Here is a 9,551-nt window from a genome sequence, read left to right as displayed (position 1 = left end):
AAAACACCTCAATTCTTTGAAACTATGTTGTAATTGATTACAGTGTTCCACTAGAGGTGCAGTGATCCTCTTGCATTTAATATTAGATTTATGTTCGATGATCCGTGTCCTCAATGATCTTATTGATTTACCAACATACCATTTCTTACATGGGCATGTTATCACATATATTATGTGGTCTGTGGTACAAGTGAGAAAGTGATTAATAGAATAGACTTTTCCGTCTTTCTGGCTGGTGAACTCTTTTAGTTGTACCATATTTTCACATACGCTGCATTTACCACATCTGAAAAAACCTTTCGGTAATAGATTATCTTCTCTCAGTTTAACTCTAAAATCTGCTGGGGAGAGTATTTCTTTAAGATTTCTATCACGTGTGAATGCTATGCGTAATTCTGTTTCTTTAAATATAGTGTTGGTTCGCATAATTCTCCAATTGTTCTTCAATATTTTAGCTATGTTGTTGCCATATGCTGAAAATTTCATTACACAAGTCATTATTTCTTCTTCTTCTTTTGAATGTTCTTTATTAATATTCTTGTGAATTAGCCAATCCCTGTTGTAATATTTTGCCCTTTTATAAGCTCTCTTCAAGATTTTACTAGGATACCCACGATTTTCGAGTTTATTTATGAGTAATTTGGATTGTAATGTAAATCTTCTTTTAGTAGAGCAATTTCTTTTTAACCGTAAAAATTGTGAAAACGGTAAATTTTGCTTTAAACTTACAGGATGGCAACTATGATATGACAAGAACGTGTTTCTATCTGTCTCTTTAGTGTAAACGTCAAACTCAAAAGATGTTTCTTTTTGTGTGATCGTCACGTCCAAATAATTTATATTATGTTTTGAATATTGCATTGTGAAAACTATGTTGGAGTCACAACTGTTAAGCCAGGAAAAAAATGACTTTAATTCTTTTTCTTCTCCTGTCCACAACATCAGCACATCGTCTATGTACCTTAGCCAACAATAGATTTTTGACAAAAAAGGTGAGTGATCGATCCAAATGGATTCGAAATCTGCCATATAAAGATTTGCCACTGAGGGAGCGAAAACCGCTCCCATAGCAACTCCCATTTTTTGCTTGTATATTTCTTTCTCAAACATAAAATAATTTTCTTTCATTGCAATTCTTGATAATTGTACAAGAAATTCAGATGGAATCAAGTGAGGTTTTATCCTGTTTTCAAAAGTTTTTTTAATAATGTTCAAAGCTTCATCCTGAGGTATTGATGTGTATAATGCTTTGATATCAAGGGTTACTAACATGAAAGGAAAAATGTCCACAGGTATCTCTTCCAATTTTTCCATTACCATACTTGCATCTTGGACAAAGGATTTAATTTTTGGAACCTCATCTTTCAGAAACATATCTACGAATTTTGAAATGGGTTCCAACAAGGACCCCCGTGAAGACATTATCGGTCTCCCTGGGGGATTGATCAAATCCTTGTGTATTTTTGGTAGTACATAAAATACCGGTGTTAATGGACAAGATTTATTCAAAAATTTATAATCCTTCAATGTGAGAAAGCCTAATTTTAGACCTTCATCTGTTATTTTACCAATCTGTTTTTTCAATCTATTTGTTGGATCTAAAGGGAGTTTTTCATAAACCTCAGTGTCTTGTAATTGTCTGAGAATTTCCAAGTGATATTTTTCTTTATCCAAAATTACAATAGCTCCTCCTTTGTCTGCTTTTTTTATTATGATGGTTTCATCATCAGTCAATTTTTTAATCACTTCTCTTTCTACTTTGTTCAAATTGTTATGTTGGTATGTTTTATTTTCTTTCCATACTTCAATATCTTTTAGAACGCAAGATTTGAAAGCATTCACTAGAGGATCTAGTGGTATCGGAGGATACCATGTGCTTTTAGGAGATAATATTGTCCGGTCCGTACTCTTAGGTTGGTTCTCAAAGTAAATCCTTAACTGTAATTTCCTAATTAGCTTTTCCAAATCTACATTAAATTGTAGCTGATTAAAATCAGTGGATGGAACGAAAGAAAATCCATAAGACAACACTTTGTTTTCTATATCACTAAGTATGTGTTTAGAGAGATTAATTACCACTGGTTTCTCGATGTTTGCGACCGAGTGGTAGGTCTTTGGCGTGGATTCCCTCTTCTGCTTCTCACTCTGCCCCTTCTTGTGGATTGACCTCTCTTTAAAAAATGTTGTTGGCCGTCTCCGCTACTGGATGTTGAAAAGGTTGAGATGTCTGAACTATTCTTATCTGTTTGTATTGGACTTTTACTGTTCTGGTTCATCCATGGGTATACTTTTTGGTTCAGATAATCATATTCATCTCTTTTGAATTTCCTTATTTTGTTTTTCTTTATATTTTCTTTAAATTCATCCATGTTATTCATCATTATTTTGTATTTGTCCGTGAATTCTGTTTCAGGTATGTGGGATTTTAAATTATTCAAATCCGAATCTAATTTCATTTTTTCTTGATTAATCTCATTTTGGCTTCTTTCTATAATTAACAACATCAAGTCTAAAGCGCATTTATTGAGGATTCTGCTCCATGTTTCAAGGAATTGAGTGTCCTCTTTGAAAATCTGAGGTGCTTTATTGATCCTCAGACCTCTCGGGATTCTTTCTTTTTTGCAATATTCTATTAGCATATCGCTGTTCACTTCTAGGCTAATTATAGATTTATATAACTTATTTAAATCTGACCATACTGTTGTGGTAGTGTCTATGCTTGATGTCATATCAAATTGAGTAGTAGTTTCCAAAAGTTTTGCTGCCCTATCCTGCGGGAAGCTAAATACAGTTTTCCACCCTTCCTGTGCCATCTCTTAATAGTGATTCTACTCTCAGTAATATAATGGCTTCCAATCTAATACCTCTGAAACCAGACTACAGATCTAGATTGGTACATCAAAATGTATAGCTTTATTTTGTGGAGCTCTCAGATACCTACTCCGTTAATCATTAAAGATTATTCAAACGGTTTTTGTAGGCAAGGGTATCAATCATTGAGCTCCACCTTGTAGTAATAGTATTGTTAGAAACAAGTGCTAAATATTGAACAGTGATTTTTTAGATAAAGCACTTATCTTTTTTATGGTGGCTTCTATTATGCCTCGTAGTGTGCGCTCTGTGCCCAACGGGACCCGTTTCGCCCAAATCAAGGCTTCTTCAGGGGTCTCTCGAATTGCTGTTAACACAGAGAAAAGTGTTTCACTTAATGAAAAACATTTTGTTATAACTTTTAAGAAAGCGTGTACTCACTGTGATTACTTGTAGCGACTTCATCAAAATGGCGTTAGCAAGAATTGAACGCCAACGCATGCGCTATATAGACGTGTCAATTAAACTACCCCTGTGTATCTTAAAGGGACACTCAATAATTTTCAATTGAAACTGCTACTTTAATGATTAACGGAGTAGGTATCTGAGAGCTCCACAAAATAAAGCTATACATTTTGATGTACCAATCTAGATCTGTAGTCTGGTTTCAGAGGTATTAGATTGGAAGCCATTATATTACTGAGAGTGGAATCACTATTAAGAGATGGCACAGGAAGGGTGGAAAACTGTATTTAGCTTCCCGCAGGATAGGGCAGCAAAACTTTTGGAAACTACTACTCAATTTGATATGACATCAAGCATAGACACTACCACAACAGTATGGTCAGATTTAAATAAGTTATATAAATCTATAATTAGCCTAGAAGTGAACAGCGATATGCTAATAGAATATTGCAAAAAAGAAAGAATCCCGAGAGGTCTGAGGATCAATAAAGCACCTCAGATTTTCAAAGAGGACACTCAATTCCTTGAAACATGGAGCAGAATCCTCAATAAATGCGCTTTAGACTTGATGTTGTTAATTATAGAAAGAAGCCAAAATGAGATTAATCAAGAAAAAATGAAATTAGATTCGGATTTGAATAATTTAAAATCCCACATACCTGAAACAGAATTCACGGACAAATACAAAATAATGATGAATAACATGGATGAATTTAAAGAAAATATAAAGAAAAACAAAATAAGGAAATTCAAAAGAGATGAATATGATTATCTGAACCAAAAAGTATACCCATGGATGAACCAGAACAGTAAAAGTCCAATACAAACAGATAAGAATAGTTCAGACATCTCAACCTTTTCAACATCCAGTAGCGGAGACGGCCAACAACATTTTTTAAAGAGAGGTCAATCCACAAGAAGGGGCAGAGTGAGAAGCAGAAGAGGGAATCCACGCCAAAGACCTACCACTCGGTCGCAAACATCGAGAAACCAGTGGTAATTAATCTCTCTAAACACATACTTAGTGATATAGAAAACAAAGTGTTGTCTTATGGATTTTCTTTCGTTCCATCCACTGATTTTAATCAGCTACAATTTAATGTAGATTTGGAAAAGCTAATTAGGAAATTACAGTTAAGGATTTACTTTGAGAACCAACCTAAGAGTACGGACCGGACAATATTATCTCCTAAAAGCACATGGTATCCTCCGATACCACTAGATCCTCTAGTGAATGCTTTCAAATCTTGCGTTCTAAAAGATATTGAAGTATGGAAAGAAAATAAAACATACCAACATAACAATTTGAACAAAGTAGAAAGAGAAGTGATTAAAAAATTGACTGATGATGAAACCATCATAATAAAAAAAGCAGACAAAGGAGGAGCTATTGTAATTTTGGATAAAGAAAAATATCACTTGGAAATTCTCAGACAATTACAAGACACTGAGGTTTATGAAAAACTCCCTTTAGATCCAACAAATAGATTGAAAAAACAGATTGGTAAAATAACAGATGAAGGTCTAAAATTAGGCTTTCTCACATTGAAGGATTATAAATGTTTGAATAAATCTTGTCCATTAACACCGGTATTTTATGTACTACCAAAAATACACAAGGATTTGATCAATCCCCCAGGGAGACCGATAATGTCTTCACGGGGGTCCTTGTTGGAACCCATTTCAAAATTCGTAGATATGTTTCTGAAAGATGAGGTTCCAAAAATTAAATCCTTTGTCCAAGATGCAAGTATGGTAATGGAAAAATTGGAAGAGATACCTGTGGACATTTTTCCTTTCATGTTAGTAACCCTTGATATCAAAGCATTATACACATCAATACCTCAGGATGAAGCTTTGAACATTATTAAAAAAACTTTTGAAAACAGGATAAAACCTCACTTGATTCCATCTGAATTTCTTGTACAATTATCAAGAATTGCAATGAAAGAAAATTATTTTATGTTTGAGAAAGAAATATACAAGCAAAAAATGGGAGTTGCTATGGGAGCGGTTTTCGCTCCCTCAGTGGCAAATCTTTATATGGCAGATTTCGAATCCATTTGGATCGATCACTCACCTTTTTTGTCAAAAATCTATTGTTGGCTAAGGTACATAGACGATGTGCTGATGTTGTGGACAGGAGAAGAAAAAGAATTAAAGTCATTTTTTTCCTGGCTTAACAGTTGTGACTCCAACATAGTTTTCACAATGCAATATTCAAAACATAATATAAATTATTTGGACGTGACGATCACACAAAAAGAAACATCTTTTGAGTTTGACGTTTACACTAAAGAGACAGATAGAAACACGTTCTTGTCATATCATAGTTGCCATCCTGTAAGTTTAAAGCAAAATTTACCGTTTTCACAATTTTTACGGTTAAAAAGAAATTGCTCTACTAAAAGAAGATTTACATTACAATCCAAATTACTCATAAATAAACTCGAAAATCGTGGGTATCCTAGTAAAATCTTGAAGAGAGCTTATAAAAGGGCAAAATATTACAACAGGGATTGGCTAATTCACAAGAATATTAATAAAGAACATTCAAAAGAAGAAGAAGAAATAATGACTTGTGTAATGAAATTTTCAGCATATGGCAACAACATAGCTAAAATATTGAAGAACAATTGGAGAATTATGCGAACCAACACTATATTTAAAGAAACAGAATTACGCATAGCATTCACACGTGATAGAAATCTTAAAGAAATACTCTCCCCAGCAGATTTTAGAGTTAAACTGAGAGAAGATAATCTATTACCGAAAGGTTTTTTCAGATGTGGTAAATGCAGCGTATGTGAAAATATGGTACAACTAAAAGAGTTCACCAGCCAGAAAGACGGAAAAGTCTATTCTATTAATCACTTTCTCACTTGTACCACAGACCACATAATATATGTGATAACATGCCCATGTAAGAAATGGTATGTTGGTAAATCAATAAGATCATTGAGAACACGGATCATCGAACATAAATCTAATATTAAATGCAAGAGGATCACTGCACCTCTAGTGGAACACTGTAATCAATTACAACATAGTTTCAAAGAATTGAGGTGTTTTGCAATAGACCGGGTGAAATCAAACCCACGAGGAGGTGATAGACACAGAACCTTACTACAAAAAGAATCCCGTTGGATTTTCAATCTAGGCACATTAAAACCTGCCGGTCTGAATGTGAATATGGACTGGAGTGTTTTTTTCTAATCTAGTGCCATAGTAGCAGTTTCAATTGAAAATTATTGAGTGTCCCTTTAAGATACACAGGGGTAGTTTAATTGACACGTCTATATAGCGCATGCGTTGGCGTTCAATTCTTGCTAACGCCATTTTGATGAAGTCGCTACAAGTAATCACAGTGAGTACACGCTTTCTTAAAAGTTATAACAAAATGTTTTTCATTAAGTGAAACACTTTTCTCTGTGTTAACAGCAATTCGAGAGACCCCTGAAGAAGCCTTGATTTGGGCGAAACGGGTCCCGTTGGGCACAGAGCGCACACTACGAGGCATAATAGAAGCCACCATAAAAAAGATAAGTGCTTTATCTAAAAAATCACTGTTCAATATTTAGCACTTGTTTCTAACAATACTATTACGACAAGGTGGAGCTCAATGATTGATACCCTTGCCTACAAAAACCGTTTGAATAATCTTTAATGATTAACGGAGTAGGTATCTGAGAGCTCCACAAAATAAAGCTATACATTTTGATGTACCAATCTAGATCTGTAGTCTGGTTTCAGAGGTATTAGATTGGAAGCCATTATATTACTGAGAGTGATTTCAGAACAGGGGCCATTCAAATGTGGGGAAGCTATGTACAAATGATAAGGGAATCTGGGGTGTCTGGGAAGAGGAAGTAATCTGAAGGACTACAATATAGACATAGGGAGTTCATGTATTTATGGGAAACCAAGATGTTAGAATTTACACATGTTCTGAGGCTCGTCTAAGTGCCTGCTAAAGAGGCAGCTGTAAATCCCTATATCTGAGCCCCCCAACCCTCCGTTCTGCCTGTGGCCACTGCGATCACTCTCTCTGTCATCTAATCCCCCACCAATCCTACAAATAGAAGCCCTCTGCAGCACCGTATCATCACAACAGTAACCCTCCCCATGTCAACCTCCAGCCTCCCCAGATCACCCCTGACAATCACCCCAATAGCAGCCCCAATGGTCTCCCTAAAAGCAAGCAACCTAAAATAGCAACCCCTCTCCTGCTGGTGCACATAGCAGATGGCCCTCCAATGCTATCCCACTAAAGAATGTGCTAACCATATGGTTCCCTCCTTCTTGAGTTACTATATCTTGTAGCCCATAGGCAGCAGAATGCTCTTTTGTTTGGGGGAGGGGGCCCAAAAGCTCCGCCCCAGACCTGCCCAAGCCCCACCCCAATCTACTCATGTCCCGCCCCAGACCTCACCTCCATAATAATAGCACCAATTGAAAATGCCATTTCTTCCATTCATTTTTTATAAACACAATATAATCTTATTAACAATACACAATGGTAACCACAAAATGAAACTACATAAAGCACATTCTTTACCCTCTTCACCACTGCACTGTGCAATGTTTCCCTCTCTTTCACTGTCTACCATCTCTCTCTCTCTCTCTCTCTCTCATTCCCTCACTTGCTGCAAAAGGAGTAGGGAAAAAGAGAGAGAGAAGGATGCAAGGTGCATCTCTCTCACCCCCTCGATTGCCACATCCAACTTTCTCCCTCTCTTATTCCCCAGACTGTGAGCAGTATCTTTCACCCCTGCCCAACAGCCTCATGCCCAACATTCCTCCTTCTTTCACCCTTCTCCAGCTCCATGCCACATCTCTTCCTCCATTCCCTCCACCAATATGTCCAACATTCCTCCCTCTTCCAAGTCCCTTTCATTTGTTTCACTGTTCCCTCTCCAGGACCACATTCAACATTTCTCCCTCTCATCTCTCTCTACCTCACTCCTCTCCCACCACCATGTCCAACAATTGTCTCCCTCCCTATGCCCAACAATTCTTTTTTTCTTCCTTTCCTTCACACCCATGGCTCAACAATTCTCCCTTTCTATTCCCTCCCCCACCTCAGAATCTCTTTCTCCCCTCCCTCCTTCCTTCCAGCCTTTGTCCCAAGTCTATGCTCCCTTTCTCCCTTCTGTGTCCCATATTTATGCCCCTCCCTTCTTCCTTCCTTTGTACCCAGTTCATGCTCCCTTCCTTTCTTCCATGTCTCAATGCACCCCTCTTCCTCCCTCCTGTGACCCAATGCGCCTCTCTCCCTCCCTCCCATCTCTCCCTCCTGTCCTTATTTGAGTCCCAACATCTCTCCCTCACTCCCTCTCCCAAGTCCTATATGCTCCCTCTTTCCCTCAAATCTGAAATTTTACCTGTCTACCAGCCATCATGCCTGCTTGTCGACTCTCTCGGCCTTGTCTTCTTGCCGACTTCTACTCCTTTCCAACGTGCGTGCGTATACCTTTAATTTCTCCTAAACATGCAGTGCTGTCTTGACATCGGCTCTGGCATCTTCCCTACAATGCGGTCCGCCCTTGCGGAAAAAGGAAGTTGTCAGAGAGGGCAGGCTGCAATGGAGGGAAGACACTGGGACAGATGTCAGGACAGCGCTGCATGTTTAGGAGAAATTAAAGGTATATGCGTGTGCAGTGGGAAGGAGTAGAAGTTGGCGAGGGGCCGCAACCGAGAGCGCCCTGCTTCTTTCCCTATAGGATCGCTGCAATAACCGGCAATTTTTGGGGAAGCCAAGGCCTCTGTTGTCCCCCCCATTCTGACGCCTATGTTATAGCCTAAACCCCTCTAGGGAGCTCCCCCGGCAGCCTTATGCTAGTTTTTATGATATAACTCTAAGATGTATTAATGCTATTTTCCCTTCTTTGAATTAGTGCTGCAGTCATTTTGGGCCGGACTCTGCAACTGGTGCTAGTATTATCGGCCAGCACTTCCTAAACCGGTGCCGGTCGCCTGTCATAAAAACTAGCATAAGGCTGCCGGGACAGAACATTTGCATCAATATAATTTCATTTTCATAGTTTTTTTCCACTGACATTCTCACTCAACTTCACAATTGTGTATAAAAAGTTCTATATAACCTTTCCACTTCAAAGAATTGATCAAAATGGCTTACACAATATCTACCTAATGGACAGTGGGCCTGATATTCCGCCAGCAGTGATCAGTATTTTGCTGACCAATGTCGGCATTATACCCAGAAATTCAATGCCGGGTATTGTCCTTGAACTGGTTAAATATAGCTGTTTAAG

The sequence above is a fragment of the Geotrypetes seraphini genome, chromosome 1 (genome assembly GCF_902459505.1).
Source record: "Geotrypetes seraphini chromosome 1, aGeoSer1.1, whole genome shotgun sequence".
NCBI lineage: Eukaryota > Metazoa > Chordata > Amphibia > Gymnophiona > Dermophiidae > Geotrypetes > Geotrypetes seraphini.
This window is presented reverse-complemented; position numbering follows the sequence as displayed.